The 14,243-nt window shown below is 42.1% G+C and overlaps 1 protein-coding gene across 1 annotated transcript in view; it reads left to right on the top strand.

Moving 5' to 3' along the window:
- Positions 1–10,425: 10,425 nt before the first annotated feature.
- Positions 10,426–14,243, top strand: part of LOC118361675 (fibroblast growth factor-binding protein 2-like) — a 40,092-nt gene continuing 36,274 nt past the window's right edge. Inside the window, exon 1 of the mRNA XM_052475782.1 lies at positions 10,426–10,496. The gene's annotated coding sequence lies outside the window, so the exon portion shown is untranslated. The remainder of the gene's footprint in view (positions 10,497–14,243) is intronic.

The following is a 14,243-nucleotide window of genomic DNA, read 5'->3' as shown; positions in this document are numbered from 1 at the left end:
CGGTATCTGTATGTAGCCTCACTACTGTATATAGCCTGTCTTTTTACTGTTGTTTTATTTCTTTACTTACCTATTGTTCACCTAATACCTTTTTTGCACTATTGGTTAGAGCCTGTAAGTAAGCACGTGACAAATAAACTTTGATTTAATATTTGCTAAAAGACCAAGTCCATATTATGACAAGAACAGCTCAAAAAAGCAAAGAGAAATGACAGTTGATCATTACTCATCAGTCGATACGCAACATTTCAAAAACTTTGAAAGTTTCTTCAAGTGCAGTCGCAAAAACCATTGGCGCTATGACGAAACTGGCTCTCATAATGACCGCCACAGGAAAGGAAGACCCAGAGTTACCTCTGCTGCAGAGGATAAATTCATTATAGTTACCAGCCTCAGAAATTGCAGCCCAAATAAATGCTTCCCAGAGTTCAAGTAACAGACACATCTCAACATCAACTGTTCAGAGGCAACTGTGTGAATCAGGCCTTCATGATCGAATAGCTGCAAAGAAACCACTACTAAAGGACACCAATAATAAGAAGAGACTTGCTTGGGCCAAGAAACACGAGCAGTGGACATTAGACGGTGGAAATCTGTCCTTTGGTCTGATGAGTCCATTGGAGATTTTTGGTTCCAACACCCATGTCTTTGTGAGACGCAGAGTAGGTGAACGGATGATCTCCGTGTGTATGGTTCCCACAGTAAAGCATGAAAGAGGAGGTGTGATGGTGCTTTGCTGGTGAAACTGTCAGTGATTTATTTAGAATTCAAGGTATACTTAACCAGCATGGCAACCACAGCATTCTGCAGCAATAAGCAATCCCATCTGGTTTGCGCTTAGTGGGACTATCGTTTGTTTCTCAACATGACAAAGACCTCCAGGCTGTGTAAGGGCTATTTGACCAAGAAGGAGAGTGATGGAGTGCTGCATCAGATGACCTGGCCTCCACAATCACCTGACCTCAACCCAATTAAGATGGTTTGGGATGAGTTGGACTGTAGAGTGTAGAAAACAGTAAAATAAAGTAAAACCCTTGAATGAGTAGGTGTTGCCAAACTTTTGACTGGTAGTGCAAATATATACTACAGTATTTAGGTACATAGGTTTAAGTTCATATTTACAAGCACTTCATCGTGGAGAAATTTGGAATGATCTATAAACAAATAAAAGACATGTATATAACAGATAGTCTGATAGTATAACATAATTCTGACCTGACTGTATGGGTGAGTCAGTGGCTTCATGTTCCACCTAAGATCTGTTCATAATGCTGGTATTGTGTGTGTACGTGTGTGTGTGTGTGTGGAGAGATAGGTATGGATGAAAATCGACATATAGTTCATACATATGTGTGTAGTGTATGTAAACCAATGGGGTGTTGATAGGCGTTTTGGGAACTCTTTATAGCCACTATGCTCATTAAAAATGGCAGAACTCTCCAGGCCTAAAGTATTTTCTACCAAGAGACACACTAGAATTCATCATCCATCCACAGTTGCTGATGTTTCTCTGATACACCGACATTCACTTCAGTTACTGCTATTTACGTCTTTAAGCATTGCCGTCTCCTCATTATTCCTTGTACTACATCCATTTGGTGTCCATTTCATAACCAAGCAAGGCATTCCTGTTGCCTTAGCAACAGTTCCCGGAGGAAATCGAAGTGGCCATGTCACAGATTCAGAAACACATCGGGTACTGGGTTAGTGTGCCTGTAAACTGTTAGCTTCTGAACTGTGGTTGGCAATTTCCTTATTGCCATCCTTCATCAATGCAGAGAAGACCTCAAGAAAAGATGTATACGTAAAATAAAATAAGCATATGGTAGATCTACACATGTCCAGCAGAAGGCAATGTTGTTACAAAAACACACCAAAAAACTCAAGCATAAAAGCTCCCCTCTCCTCATCTCCTTTCCTCAAAAACAGTGATCTTTAAAGACTTCAAAAATGAAGCCACATGGTAAATAACTACCCAGCAGTCCTCTCCCCTATAGGTTCATGAGGGGAAGACAAAGGGCAAAGGAAGCCATTGAAGAACACTGATACCCCCTGTCTCAGGACAGATCAACTCAACACATCTGACCTGGACCCACTTGTGATCGCTGCTGATCTTTTGGCTGTTCCGGGTGGAGATTATAACAGTACATGGCCGAGATGTTCAAACGTTCATAGATGACCAACAGGGTCAAATAATAATAATCACAGTGGTTGTAAAGGGTGCAACAGTTCAGCACCTCAGGAGTCAATGTCAGGTAGCTTTTTCATTGCCGAGCATTCAGAGTTCAAGACAGCAGGTGCGGTAGAGAGAAAGAATCGAAAATGTCTGCCTCCAGTACATGAGTCATCCCAATAAATGCCAACCTGCCAATTAGTTAGTGTAGTCATGGATCATCTTTCTATGGTCATGTAAAGCAGGCCGACAGTGTCAGGTATGAAGGTAAGACCCAGATACAGACAACGTCAAATTAACAACAGGGGCAGGCAATAGACAGGTCAAGGCAGGCAGGAGTCAGTAAACCAGAGGTGGGGCAACGGTACCGGCCGGCAGGCAGGCTCAGGGTAGGCAGAGGTCACTAATCTAGAAGTGGGGCAAAGGTACAGGTCGGCAGGCAGGCTCAGGGGCAGGCAGAGTGGTCAGGAAGGTGGGCTCAGAGTCAGGACAGGCAAGGGTCAAAACTAGAAGGGCGAGAAAATGAAAGACTGGGAAAAGCGGGAGCTGAGGCAAAAATGCTGGTTAACTTGGACAAACAAGACGAACTGGCAACAGACAAACAGAGAACACAGGTATAAGGGGATACACAGGGGATAATGGGGAAGATGGGCAACACCTGGAGGGGGGTGGAGACAATCACAAAAACAGGTGAAACAGATTAAGGTGTGACAGACAGGTAGAAGTACAGCCGGTGGCCTAAGGGGTGAAACATTTTCATAGTTCCATGCAAACAGAGGGAGAGAATAATGTGATTTATAAAAAAGGCATTCCATACCCCCGGATTTAAGAGATTGGGATTACGTGTCAATTCATGCTCAAGACTGGATTATGATCCTGATGAAACAAAAACAAGATCTCTTTTTGGTCAGTATGTTGTAGTTTATTACTTTGCTGTTGACTGGGAATAGGCTAAGTGTAAAATCCTACTGCTTGCCCTTATCATTATTAATTGAGCTTCAGTCTCAGTTGACTGCTGCTGTAAAAAAGTGCAGAGTGTGTCTGTCTCCATATCCTTTAATAAAGGAGCATAGACAGAGCAACTCAGAGTCCCACCTGAGGAGAGCATGGCAGGAATGCTAACCCAATTAACGCAGTGTCGCAGTGCTCCTCTTCAATAGCAGGGAAGGGGGCAGAGTAGCCAGCTGGGGCCTCAGCTGCAAACTTTAACAGCAGAGCAGAGGGACAGCCAACCCCCCCTTCCCTCGCCCCCTAACCCCACTTCTGCATGCTGTGTGGCTGTGTCTCGGCCAGCTCACCCACCACTCCTCACTAGCGATCAAACAGGGAAATGGTTCCAATAGTTTTTTGAAGGTGACTTTTATTAATATATTCGGCTCGATTTACTCTCAGATTCAAAAATGCTGGTTAGAATCAAAGTAGACATAATGCAAGACTACAATTCCCTGCAAGCTACTGCACGTCATCTCTAGCTGACACCTTTGCTAACAGGTATTGTGTCAATTAAAAACTTGCACAAGACAGTTCACAGAATTGTCAATTTAAAGAAATGTAATTTATTAATTAGTACATTTAGATAGTTAATCCAGAGATTCTTACCTTTGCCTCGATTTGGCAGTCTTGTCCAGATCGTCATGGCAAGTTCTTTATGATAGCCACATTAGAAGCTAATTAGTATTTCCTTTTTTGGGGGTAAATACAGGCAAATATACATATTGACAAAAGTCACCTGGTTTAACAGAGATTTACACAGTTATCAAAACGTCATGCCAGAATAAGTCTACACGAAACACAGCCCTTATTTTAAGTGCTTCTAAAATCCCTATGAGAAAAATTATTAGTGTAAAAACGGAACCATTTACTTGTTTGACCGCTATAGGCTTTATTTATATTTTGACTGTGATACTCTCCCACATCAATCTACACACAATAGCCCATAATGACAAAGCAAAAACAGTTTTTAGAGATTTTTGCAGATGTATAAAAAAAGAACAACTGAAATATTACATTTACATAAGTATTCAGACCCTTTGCTCAGTACTTTGGTGAAGGACATTTGGCAGCGATTACAACCTCTAGTCTTCTTGAGTATGACACTACAAGCTTGGCACACCTGCATTTGGGGAGTTTCTTCCATTCTTCTCTGCAGATCCTCTCTGTCAGGCTGGGCCACTCAAGGACTTTTAGAGACTTGTCCTGAAGCCACTCCTGTGTTTTCTTGGCTGTGTGCCGAGGGTGGTTGTCTTGTTGGAAGGTGAACCTTCGCCCCAGTCTGAGGTCTTGAGTGCTCTGGAGAAGGTTTTCATTAAGGATCTCTCTGTACTATGCTCCGTTCATCTTTCTCTCGATCCTGACTAGTCTCCCAGTCCCTGCCACAGAAAAACGTCCTCGCATCATGATGCCCCCACCTCCATGCTTCACCGTAGGGATGGTATTGGCCAGGTGATGAGCGATGCCTGGTTTCCTCCAGACGTGATGCTTGGCATTCCGGCCTTTGAGTTCCATCTTGTTTTCATCAGACCAGAGAATCTTGTTTCCCATGGTCTGAGAGTCCTTTAGGTGCCTTTTTGATTGGTGGAGTGGTGCAAAGATGGCTGTCCTTCTGCAAGGTTCTAACATCTCCACAGAGGAACTCTGGAGCTTAGTCAGAGTGACCATCGATTTCTTGGTCACCTCCCTAACCAAGGCCCTATTTTCCTGATTGCACAGTTTGGCTGGGCAGCCAGCTCTAGGAAGAGTCTTGATGGTTCCAAACTTCTTCCAATTAAGAATGAAGGAGGCCACTGTGTTCTTGGGGACCTTCAATGCTGCAGAAATGTTTTGGTACCCTTCCCCAGATCTGTGCCTTGATACAATCCTGTCTCGGAGCTCTACGGGTAATTCCTTCGACCCCATCGCTTGTTTTTTTTCTCTGACATGCATTGTCAACTGTGGGACCTTATATAGACAGGTGTGTGCACTTCCAAATAATGTCCAATCAATTGAATGTATCACAGGTGGACTCCAATCAAGCTGTAGAAACATCAAGGATGATCAACAGAAACAGGATGCACCTGAGCTCAATTTCGAGTCTCATAGCAAAGGGTCTGAATAATTATTTAAATAAGGTATTTATGTATTTTATTTTTAATACATTTGAGTCCGATATAGAGGAGTGTAACTAACCTACAGAATGGTGAAGGAGTCTTTAGTATATTTAGGAGTGCTCTCCCTCAGAGGAAACTTTCCAAAAAGGGGGGTCTGCAGGGAAAATGTACAGTACCAGTCAAAAGTTTGGACACATCTTCTCATTCCAGGGTTTTTCTTTATTTATTTATATATTTTGTACATTGTATAATACTAGTGAAGAAATCAACACTATTAAATAACATATATGAAATCATGTAGTAACCAAAAAAGTGTTAAACAAATCAAAATATATAATCTATTTTAGATTCTTCAAAGTAGCCACCCTTTGTCTTGATGCCAGCTTTGCACACTCTTGGCAGGTGTGTCCAAACTTTTGACTGGTACTGTACATTGTGAAAGAGGGTGGTACAAATCTGAGGGAAGTAGAGAAGATGAAAAGAAGAGTGTTGAGCAATGAAATGATAACATGTACACACACTCATGCACACACACAGTCCCCTGAGGTTCCCAGGCTTTTATCCTGCCCTGTGTACCGTAGGTGTGTGAAGAATTGGACCATCAGTGAAGCTGCAGAGATATGAGAGACAATATTTTCTCTAGTGTCTGCTGGGGTGAGTGAGTGTGTGGTACAGTTGGGGCCAGACCAGACATGTTTGTTCTTCCCTTATTGTGAAGAAATTCAGAAAGGCAGACACTTCTTCTCACCCTCCCCAAGCTCAGTGTTACTATGGATGGCCAGATACAGTACATGTGACTAATTTAATACAAACTGTCAATCATCTAGCCTCCTCATAATCATTTGAGAGATTATTACAATGTTCATTGTGAACCCAACCATGCCATCATAATCACTTCAGTATGAAACATAAGATGGCAGCGCCACAAACCAGTTTTTCCGTTCATGTTGTGCACACGGACAGCAGGACACAGTGAGCCATCAATCACTTGTTATTAATACTGTCAAAGAAACAGTGTGGTACAAAAAAATAATTCCATCTGAAAAGATGGATTCTGGTTGGATGATGATATTGACATTGACAGTGCTTGTTGCTAGCTCAGCGTGAGATAGACTATTGTACTATTCTGAACAAATAAATAAACTAAACATGTAAAGTGTTGGTCCCATGTTTCATGAGATGAAATAAAATATCCCTGAACTTTTCCATACACACACACAAAATGTATTTCTCTCCAATTTTGAGCACAAATGTGTTTACAACCCTGTTAGTGAGCATTTCTCCTTTGCAAGATAATCCATCCACCGGACAGGTGTGACATATCAAGAAGCTGATTAAACAGCATGATCATTACATACAGTAGGTGCACATTGTGCTGGGGACAATAAAAGGCCACTTTAAAAGATGCAGTTTTGTCACACAACACAGCCATAGATGTCCCAAGTTCGCAGTTGTCTTGAACTCAGTCAGATTTCCCAGTTCCAAGTTAACAGTTGTTTTGAGCGCGATATGAATCATGCTGGACAGCATGGCCAATGTTGAATGTTTATAATTTAAAGTTTGAAAAAGAGACCCTTAATCCCAGAATTGGGACCACACACCCACTCCACTGAATAGCAGGCGAGTGATTGATTTTTAATGCTTGCAGTTAGCCACTGATTCCTTCCAAACCACTCATTGTTGAATTTGCGATTTCCAACTTGTTGTGTAAAGGTTATGTTTAATGGCTGATGAGTACGATACGTTTTATCTATAATTTATTTTATTTTCATTATTTCTCTTCATATGACAAGGATTAAAAAGGATTTGCAAGTAGATTGTTGACTTGATTCGTGATGTCTGCTAGTTAAGATTTAGAAAGTATCTGTGGCCAATGACCTTGAGCCTTCTTGGATGGGCACTTCTAATGTAACTCTATAAATGTGGCAGTGACGTAGTGTCCCCATGAGTAACAGAACACTGAGCAAATCACAGCGCAATTAGAGAACATTACCAACCCCTAAACTCTGTATTTTCCGCTGGCTGCCCGACTACCACAGAAAGCACTGAGCTAGGCTGAAATACCTGCATTTTTGGAGCTGCCTTACTGAAGAAAGCAAAAAAGAGATGCAGCTTTATTAACAGCTTTATTAACGCAATGATTTTTTACATTTTTACATTGTTTGCAAACAATGTGACACGTATTTAGCTAAAAAAAGTGGGGCTCAGACAGTTGGAGCTCTGTCCCACCTGCCCAGAATGCCGGGTCACCACTGTATGTGTGCCATTCAGAGGGTGAATGGTCAAGAAATAATATTTAAGGGCCTTTGTACAGGGTATGGTAGTTGATGCCAGGCACACCGATTTATGTGTGTCAAGAGCTACAACGCTGCTGGATTTTTCACGTTCAACAGTTTCCTGTTAGGCTTGGACAGTATCCAGATTTTCATATTGTCATTACTGTCCTTCTCTCATACCGGGATTTACAGCGTTAGTGGCATAGCACAGAAGGGGCGCTAAAAATGCAAGAAAAGCCCATTGGGCATCTATGACCAGAATGCTAACAAAATTACCAAACTAATAGCGAAATCACAGATGCTGTTAGCTAATGCTAACGAGTGAAAATGAACATAAACTAATCGCAAAGACAGGCAACATCGAGAGCATCCTGACAGGTTGCATCACTGCAATTGCTCGGCCTCCAACCGCAAGGCACTTCAGAGGGTAGTGCGTATGGCCCAGTACATCACTGGGGCTAAGCTGCCTGCCATCCAGGACCTCTACACCAGGCGGTGTCAGAGGAAGGCCCTGAAAATTGTCAAAGACCCCAGCCACCCCAGTCATAGACTGTTCTCTCTACTACTGCATGGCAAGCGGTACCGGAGTGCCAAGTCTAGGACAAAAAGGCTTCTCAGACCCGGCTTATTTGCATTGTGTCCCCCCCACAACCCCTCTTTTCGCTGCTGCTACTCCCTGTTTATCTTATATGCATAGTCACATTAACTATACATTCATGGACATACTACCTCAATTGGCCCACCAACCAGTGCTCCAGCACATTGGCTAACCGGTCTATCTGCACTGTGTCCCACCACTTGCCAACCCCTCTTTTTACGCTACTGCTACTCTCTATTCATCATATATGCATAGTCACTTTAACCATACCCACATGTACATACTACCTCAATAAGCCCGACTAACCGGTGTCTGTATATAGCCTTGCTACTCTTATTTTCAAATATCTTTTTACTGTTGTTTTATTACTTTACTTACCTACACACACACACATACTTTTTTTCTCCTCACTATTGGTTAGAGCCTGTAAGTAAGCATTTCCCTGTATGGTGTACACCTGTTGTATTCGGCTCACGTGACAAATACACTTTGATTTAGTAGCTACCGAATGTCATTTTCGGTAAGTGTGGACATTTACAAGCTAAAGCGAATGAGAAAATTGTGCAAATGAACAGAGTTGTGATGCATGCTTTTCTGAAGGAAGAGCAGCATGTGCACAGGGAGCATATGGGAGAAGAGCAGATAAGAAAAGAAAACGCATGGGGAACAAATGGCAGCTGTAAAGATAACTCATCTAGAGCTCTTTGACTTCTGGCAGAAGCCATTATAAGATATCTGATGGCAAACATTTAGTAGTGAATTGCATACAAGTGTAACTTCATCACCTCATGTTCGCTGCACAACAGAGACTCACCGATAGATATAGAACGCTATGGACTCACCTGCTCGCTTTTTCCCGTTGTGCCATTTACAAACAAACACGTGACTGACTCAACTGTTCTGGGGAACCACGGTAAACTTCATAATTTCAAATAATGTGACAGGTGAAATTATGAACACAATCTGCTTTATCTCCACAAGTTGACTGCAGGTAATAACATAATAAGTATGTAGAAATATATTCAAATGTATTGAAAAACGTAAAATATTTTTTTGGACGGTATTGAAAAACCATCCTGTGACTTTTTCCAAATGCCCCTGTATATGGTACATATATACGGTATACCACCCAAGCCTATTTCCCGTGTGTATCAAGAATGGTCCATCACCCAAAGGACATCCAGCCACCTTGACACAACTGTGGGAAGCATTGGCGTAACATGGGCCAACATTCCTGTGGAACGCTTTCGACACCTTGTCGAGTCCATGCCTAGACGAATTCAGGATGTTCTGAGGGCAAAAGGGTTGAAACTCAATATTTTGAAGGTTTTCCCAACGTTTTGTACACTGAGTGTATATGTTGGAGTCCAGGCTTTATTTGAAACATTTAAGTAGTAAATTGCATGGATTTTGACCATTAGAGAGTAGTTGGCCAAGTCTCAAAACAGGCTTATCAGTCAATCATATTTCATGGCTTTTAGAAAGGGTTCACGGAGCTTGTTTTTCCACTCACAGCTCTCCCCCAATATTAGTTGTGGTGATTAGATGCTAATGAAGTAATACAAACAAATTGAATTGTCTTGAATTTTGTTTGTGTGTTCTACGGTCTTGTAAAGACAGGGGCATGACTTGGACAGACAATGAATGTTACATCCATACATGGCTGGCTCCAGGCAAAAGCGAGACAAGGAACTCAGTAGGGGTCTCAACATACTGCTGAGAGCTACAATACGCAAGGTGCCATTTCTAAATTTGGTTGTGCATCAGCAGTTTCTCTCTTGCTATGTCAGTCACTGACAGTCATTCAATTAGCCATGCCAGCAAATCATTTTTATATTGGTAAATTAGTCTAGCCAGCTATCATGTCTGAATACTGACCGGCCACGAAGGGCATGTGCACAGGGGCCCTGAACTCCCCGGGGCCCCAATTGATTTTGTTATTCAGTCTCACTCATGTCATTAACATGGCATAAGTCGTGACAAAAAGTGTACAATTGCAGGACATTTGCTAATAACACTAGAACAGCTAAAACAGTCATTTTGATTGCTCATGATTATTCTTTTTTTTATTACTCTGTCATTTACTTCCCCATGCCCCCCGCCATCATTGACTTTTCCTAAATAAGTCTATATAACACACTGCCGATGTTAGAATCTTAATATCAAAAACAGAACTGGAGATATAACCAGTTTTAGGAGGGCATGTACTTTTTTTGAATGGTTTTCTCCCTTTGCACCTCCTTCTCCAAACGGCAGGGTCTATTCCGCCCCTTCTTCCAAAATATGAAGGTGCAGTGCCCAGTTGATAATCCCCACAGACAATTGCCTCGCAACTGAACCGAAAAATATGACGAGGAGAATGGGTGAGTTGATGAGCAATGGAAGGCCTAATCTTAAAATGATATGTACCCTATATCAGTTTACTGAATCAAAGCAGTCTTATCAGTCCACTCTGGCCTACTTTGAATAGGCTACACAGAGAGCGTGTGTGTAATTGTACATGCTGAATGGCTTTCAAACTCTGGGAAAACACCCGCATCGGGCAGCAGGCGCGAGTGTTGGAGAATGTTGTGATGAGGCTTGTGGAACCTTATGTTGGTAAGGGAAGCAATGTCACCATGGACAATTTGTTTCACTTCACTGTCATTGGCGAACAAGTTGCTTGCCAAGAAAACAAGTCCGGGCACAAAATTAAGGAAATTACAAGGGGGGTTCTTCCCTCTGCGCAAAATAAGGCACCTGCACAGCCGTTGTATAGCGGTGCTGAAGTATGACTAGATAACCAGACACAATCAAGAGAAAACCATATACACTATTACGCACTACAACAAAACAAAGGTTTGACAATGTGTGTCAAGCAAGTGAAAGTTACAAAAATGGTGTCAGCTGTTAGGACAAGGGATGACCGCTAATGAAATCCAATTGATGCCATTGCCTGAAGATGCACACAAGCATGAGCTGACAATAATTTGACCTAGGTAAAGCCAGTTTCAAGTTGGATATTCAACAGATGTTCTAGCTTTCAAACCACTTGAGTCACAGACTCAAAATAAGTGTCATGATGTTGGAAAAATTGCTCACAACATTGCACAGGTCTTATTTTCACGATTTCGACATTAGCTTTCCAAAGCTAATAAACGTGGAAATGTGAGCAGCATTCCTAGTTGAATTAGTTAGGGAGCGTGAACAAAGTACAAACTTTTTTTTACCTTCGAATTTCAATAGCTCCTTGGTCATGTGACCTACTGACTTCAAACAAGGTTCAGAATGCCCACTCAGTGGGCCTACACAGTGCACACCCTTTAGTTTGTCCATTTTCATCTCACAAGATTTTGCATGATTATTTTATTTTCCCCCTGTTTTTTATTTTGCCACAGTATTTAACAGCGGTACAAAGTAGGAGAGAGACAAGATAATATCTCCTTTCATCGTTAATATCAAACATAAAGGAAAAGGGCAAAGTACGAGAGTCATGTTATTAATTGTCCAAAGCAGGGATGGAGAGTGAGCTAGTAAGGTAGGCTGCAGTGGGTTTGCTGGTGTGACGCACTTAAGCGTAGTGGGTGCGGAGTCAGGCGCAGGAGGCAGAAAGTACTGAGTAGTGCTTTATTAGGCATGGGGAAATTCACCAAAACTCACTGGCGCAACAAACACGATACCCATAACCAGGACCTAACCAGTCCAGAGGGAAAACCCCAAAACGAAACACGCTACCAATACACTACCACACACATAAACACAGTGGGAAAAATAAGCCCGCACAAAGAGCATGCGAGCCGCCCAGCTTAACCTTTTGCATGTAGGGGGCAGTATTTTAGTTTTTGGCTAAAAAAACATACCCATTTGAAACGGTCTATTTCTCAGCCCCAGAAACTAGAATATGTATATAATTGTCAGATTAGGATAGAAAACACTCAAACACTGCCCGGAAACGGCGGGTGAACTCGGGATAGTGATCCCTCGCCGAGTCTGGGCCATTCCAGACAGCGTTGGCCCACTCCAGAGCTCGGCCCATCAGGCAGGAGACGAGGACGCTCACACTCTCCTCCCCTGAGGGAGTCTGCCTCACGGTAGCCCGATACAACTCGAGCTGGAGTAAAAAACCCTGGCACCCAGCCGCCGCTCCATAGTACTCACTCGGGGGTGCAAGACGAAGTGCGCTGGAGCCGGACGCCGCTGGAGGAGTAGGTTGACTCATTGGAGGAGCCGGAGATGAGGTGGGGAGACCACTCCTCTCCCATCGGTTCATTCGCTCCATCATCTGGTCCATTGCAGACCCGATGGAGGATGGTGGTATGGTGGAGGACGTGTTCCCCCACCGATGGAAGGGGGGTGGCCGCGGCTCCTGCTGACTCCATTCTTGGTGGGTGCGGGCTTCTGTGATGCACTTAAGCGAAGTGGTTGCGGAGTCAGGCGCAGGAGGCAGGTAATTTACTTTATTGGCCCATTCTACACACAGCCTAAATTATAGGCACTGAACCATTTACAGGACAATACAGTACAATAATAAAAGTTGCATATAGGATCCAATCCTATCACAGAGTGAATATATGTAGAGCGTTTGTAGACTTTAAGAAAAAAATATTAAGTGACAGTTTCATCAGTACATGCTTAAAAAAAGTAACATCACAAAGATCACAGATGACAGTGCCTATCAAGTCTAAATAAAGAATGAATTGTAAGCACCAAAGTGTGTTAAAGGGTGTTTGTCAAAATAATATCTGAAAATGTCTGTTTTTGAACATAATACTTCTATTTGCAATAACAATTCATGATATATACAGATGAGGAATATTTCATGTACCAACATGAAATGTAGGACGGACATGACATTCCCACATACAGTATACACATACATAGAGGCATTTTTCAACTGTGATTTTACCACTCAGAATCCAGAATGGATATGACGATGTGGCAGCACATGACGTAATACACCCTTACAACAATCTACTTTTTGATCTTCTTGACTTCTTATCTGGTAAACTGCTTCTGTGTGTCAGTAAAAAAGGCCTGGTTTAGATTAAAAAAACTATTGCCCTGTGTCCCCGTCCATAGGGGCATGAGAGACTAGTCAGTGGTAGAATTGAGTTGGCACTTTATTAGCCCAAACACCCACAAGGTTGAGGTTACTCATGGAGAGTAATTAGTATATGTTTTTTTTGCATTGACGCGTTGTGTCTTCTAACTGTCCAAGAATAGGATCCAAAGTGTTTAGGAGCCAATCAGGAGAGAATACATACAGGTCAAGGTTGCCAATTGAAAGTCAAGGGGTGTGTCTGTGCTTTCTGGATTACTATCTCTTCACAGAGAACCCCTGTGGTTCAAGTCAAGAGCTACCCTTCCCCTCACAGTCTGCTCTGTGCATGTCTGAAAGGGACAGAGCCAGCAGCCAAGAGTGTTTTTCACAGTATGTCATAAAAAATTATTACACTTATGAATGTATGTAAAATGCTCATATGTATTATATCTAGTACAATGGAATAACTAAGTCCTGAATTTTAATTCAGTGTGTCCCGATTCCTCCTTCTCTTTCTGTCCAGCAGGATCAACCAAAAACACTTGGCCTGATGATTCATGCAGATAAGCAATATAGAAATGTATTGATCCCTTAAATAATTTTACTATTAAATGACCCATATCACAACCCCCATACCCCTTCACAAAAATGTACCTACATCAATTTTGGAAAAAGGATTTGACTCACAATGAACTTCCAGTGGTTCTGGTTCACATTTAAGAAACTCATGACAGCATTGTAGTCCAGAAGATCACCTAAAATAAATAATTTCACATGCTTGCCACTAAGCCAATTTTTTAAATCAATAGTTAACCCTTTACAATTCCAATAACAGATTGTATTAGTACCTTGGGCAGACTTTGCTTTCGCACTAAACTTCTTTCTCCATTTAGAATGGCTTGGGCTGAGTAATGATTTAAATCTGTCCCGTGACCGCAGCTTTTTGTGGTTGCTTGAAAGTACTATTTGATTGTCTGTATAAGGAGAGGAAGTAAAACCACAAATGCTTTGAATGTGAAGAATACTATATAAATAATTAAGCGTAAACTAAAATACATAGACATTTCAGAGAATAGTGGATTGTTAGAAT

The sequence above is a fragment of the Oncorhynchus keta genome, chromosome 2 (assembly GCF_023373465.1).
Source record: "Oncorhynchus keta strain PuntledgeMale-10-30-2019 chromosome 2, Oket_V2, whole genome shotgun sequence".
In the NCBI taxonomy this organism is placed as follows: Eukaryota; Metazoa; Chordata; class Actinopteri; order Salmoniformes; family Salmonidae; genus Oncorhynchus; species Oncorhynchus keta.
The sequence above is the reverse complement of the archived record's forward strand: the minus strand, read 5'-3'. Positions and strand labels throughout refer to the sequence as shown.